The sequence below is a fragment of the Rhagoletis pomonella genome, unplaced genomic scaffold (genome assembly GCF_013731165.1).
Source record: "Rhagoletis pomonella isolate Grant_MI unplaced genomic scaffold, Rhpom_1.0 Rhpom_scaffold_00001, whole genome shotgun sequence".
Lineage (NCBI taxonomy): Eukaryota > Metazoa > Arthropoda > Insecta > Diptera > Tephritidae > Rhagoletis > Rhagoletis pomonella.
Window position 1 is genome coordinate 83,890,877 of NW_023458555.1, and position 4,345 is coordinate 83,895,221.

Below are 4,345 nucleotides of genomic sequence, written 5' to 3' on the forward strand. Positions count from 1 at the left end.
AGGGAGTGGAGTAGATCAGCGGGCGGGTTGCATATAACCGTCTTACACTCGGCCCTCCTGATCCTCGTCATCTGTCCCAGATGACATAAGATCCTCGTTTTCGGTGATGAACCTCCAGAGCTTCATATTATCGCAGCTGGTAGATGTGACGTTAGGCCCTTCGACTTGTGCAGCCTTCTTTACTTCGTAACGGCCGTTTCCTTTGATTTTTATGACCTCATATGGGCCCAGAAACTCGCTGGCCAGTTTGCGTCCGGCAATGAACTGTGTCCTCTTGATTGCGACCATATCGCCCAACTTATAAACATGCTCGGTCCGCCGTTTTTTGTCTTAGTTGCGCTTGTAGGTCTGTTGGGTCTGCTCGATGTGCCTCTTCGCTTCTTCTCGCAGTTTCTGACGTTCTTCGTTGAACCTCTCTACCAGTTCTTATTCAAGGAGTTCCAACATATGGCTTTCGGCTTGATTATGCATCTTGGTGCCAAACATCACTTCGAATGGTGACGATTTTGTCGAAGCGTGCATGTGCGAGTTGATAACTTTCTGGACTCGCGGTACGTACTTAAACCACTTGGACGGTTCACCTGCTGACAACTTTGCGATGATGGGCAGAATGGAACGGTTAACGCGCTCTATCTGCCCGTTCCCTCTAGGCACCCCTGTTGTTGATATTACGTGCTCTATTTTATTTTCATTCAGCATATCATTCCACTTGTTCGCCGTGAACGCTGGGCCTCTGTCTGTTACTATACGCTTCGGGAACCCAAATATGGCAGACCACCCAGTTAACTTCTTGATGACTTCTTCTTGCCCAGTTGACTTGGTTGGAAACAGCCATACAAACTTGGAAAAAACCGTCAACTACAGCAAGGATATATTTGTACTGCTTGGACGTCGCATCCATTGGACCCAAATGGTCGATGTGCAACGTGTGAAGCGGCGTATCCCCTTTCTCGATGCAATGCAAGAACCCTTCTTGCTTTCCCAGCTTTTTGTTATAAATTATGCATTTAACGCAATTAGCAATTAATTTTGTTACCTTACTTTCGAGATGTGGTATCCAATACGACTGTTGAATCGCGTGCATCGTCTTAGCTGTAGAGAAGTGACCTGCTTCGTGGGACTGCTGAATTACCTCTCTTTCCATCAGTTTTGGAACGACGAACAACTCATTGCCTTGTACGAGCTTGTACAACAGGTCACCTTTCAGTAGAAAGTTTTGATACGGATGTTCTTTTAGGATTTCGGTGATCGCTTTTACGTAATCATCTGCCTGCTGAGCCTTTTTCATTCGTGCTGAGAGCTCTGCTGTTATAACCATACAATACTGCGGGTACCGACTTAGGTAATCGACATGTTTCATCTTTTCACCAGCCCGGTGCTCTACCACGAAACTGAAATCCTGAAGGTACAGGATCCACTGAGCGACTTCTCTCGGTACATCGTTCTTGCTCGTCGTTTGCTTAAAGGCAATGCAGTCCGTGATAAGCTTAAAATTTACCCCCAGTAAATAGTGGCGAAACTTTTTGCATGCCAGGTATGCTGCCTTGACCTCCAGGATGTAACTATGCTGCCTAGATTCCGCTGCCGATGCTTTCCTGCTCCAAAAATACACTGGATGGAGCTCATCATTGAACAACTGGAGCAGAACTGCCCCGTATCCCTCTTTCGAAGCATCCGTATGAAGCTCAGTTGGTGCCCCTCTCTGATAAATGCGTAAAACCGGTTCCTTCGTAAGCATTTGCTTGAGCAAATGTATCGACTGTTGTTCTGCGGGTCCCATCTTAAATTCGACGTCTTTTTTCAGAAGGTTTGTTAACGACCGTGCTAACTGCGCGTATCTGGGGATAAACTTCCTGAAGAATCCCGTAAGCCCGAGAAACGCTTGGATGGCTTTGATATTTTTCGGTGTTGTGAAACGGCTGACGGCGGTAGTTTTCTCTTTTCCAGGCGATATTTGCCCATTTTCAACAACGTGTCCGAGAAAATTTATGCGTGATTGAAAGAAGCTACACTTCTTCCATTTTATCTTAAAATCATATTGCGAAGCTATCTCCAGAACCTTCTTCGTTTTCTGCATACATTCGTCCGCAGTGGAGGCGTACACAATAATATCGTCCATGTACAACTGCATGATGTCTTCGTTAACCAAGTCTTGGAAGATGTGATTCACAAAACGAATAAACGCTGCTGGGGAGTTCTTAAAACCGAATGGTGCCTTGTTGAACTCGAAAAGCCCTTCGGGAGTGACAAACGCCGTATACTGTTTGCTACATTCCTCCACTGGCACGTGAAAGAAGCCATTCTCTAGGTCCATTATGGTGAAAAACTTAGCTGCTTGCAATTTTCCCAAGACATCCTCGATCAATGGAACAGGGAAACAATCTTGCAGCACCATACTGTTTAGCTTCCTGTAGTCGACACAAATACGTAGCGTTTGGTCTTTCTTCTTCACAACGACCACTCTGCTTGCTACATTCGATGATGACCTTTGCACAACGCCCTGTGTCAACCACTCATCTACTTGCTTTCTTACGGATTCTGCTTCGTCGGCTGATAAACGACTCGGCGACTGGCGAAATGGTTTGATAACACTATCAGGTACAATCTTCAACTCTACAGGGCATTTTTTCAGCTCCACTGTTGAATTTCGGTAGCGTTGTATAAGCTGTTCTACACTAGTTTTAAATTGCGGTGGTGCTATAACGGGACAGGAAACTTCGGTAATGTTAAACACGTCAGCATACTCCCACCTCGATGCTTTTTCAGGTTCCAGGCTTGAAAATCTAAAGCCGTGCAAGTCAGCCGAAAGACGGAATTTTTTAGTGAAGTCGTAGCCCAACAGGGCCTCACAATCCATTTTGTTGCTTGGAACAATCACAAATTTGTGTTCCGTATGTAACTCATCGACTATGATGTCTGCAGTAAAATACCCCAGCGGCTTTGTAGCTATATTACCTAGTCCACGCAACATGGCCGAACTCTTGAATACTTCAATCCTTTTTATTTTCTTCAGCACACTTTCATTGACGATACTGACGTCCGAGCCAGTGTCAATCAGACAGTTAACGCTTACATTATTTACAAGAATTGTTTTGTAGCGGTTGTTATCAACACACATTCGCACTTTGTTGGACTTTTTTGGGCAATTAGGAGCAATGTGTCCACTTTCATTGCAATGAAAACATTTAGTTTGCGCGTTACATTCCTTTCTTTTGTGTTCTGTCGAACCACAGTTGAAGCAAAATTCCCTTTTTTTAGCAGGCGGCAACTGTTGTTTCACACTTGTGTTCGCTTTAACCACACTTAGTTTGTTTTCGTTCTGCATTAGCCGCTCACAAATTTCGTACTCTTCTTTCAAATCTTTGTACGATTTGCAGCGATACATGCCTGCTTTAAATTCGCTTCTTACACTGAGTCCATCAACAATGTAGCGCAACACTGCTCCAACTTCAACATCACTTAAAGCAGCTAAACCTCTCATATGCAACATATACTCGTGAAATGTTTCATCTTTTTTCATTTTCCGTTCTCTTAATTTTAAATGCACATCTGCGCTACTCATATTTCGCTTGAATTCTTCTATTACGGATTTTTTTAAGCCATCATAGTCATTCACGGTCTCCGCCTCTAAAAACAATTTTGCAGCACCGCGCATTTTGCCTCTAGCGTGCACATACTTTTGTTTTGGAGTGTGTTCGTAAGCGTCGGCGTTCTTATCAAAAATTTCAAACCACTTTTCAACTGGCACTGCATAGCCGTCGAACTCGCCCACCACCTTATCGAAATTTTCAGCTGAAATGTTTGTTGTTTTTCGGCGTTGTTCATCCGCTTGCACTTTTAGTGTAAGCAGCTTCATCATTTGCTCAATCTTTGCATTTACTTCACTATACCCGCTGCTATCATTATTCGATTCTCCCTCTCCTCGCGGCATCGTTACACGATATTCACCTTCTCCGTCTCTTTTTTTTCAACTTCGTTTAGCTCACGCTCAACCTTTTCCGTTCAACTTTACGGGAAATTTCCAGTGTGAGGTTATTTTTTCGCAGCGGTACTTATATACCTACTTATTTTCGCAAATTTATCTGCGCGGTTTCTGCTTTACCAACAACGACCGCTAATTCTTACACCAGTAACTGCGCATGAAAATTTCTGCCTAAAATTTTTGTTCAATGCTAATAGCTCAACCTTTCGCACACAGGTTTTCCGTTCAATCTTCCTTTTTGCCTACAATTGGCACAACTGTTCAACTTAAAAACTTTGCTACTGTTCAATTTAAACTGTCTGCGAGTTGGTTCCTTTTTCTCACTACATATAACACGGTTTCGACCGGCACGAGCCCCCAAAT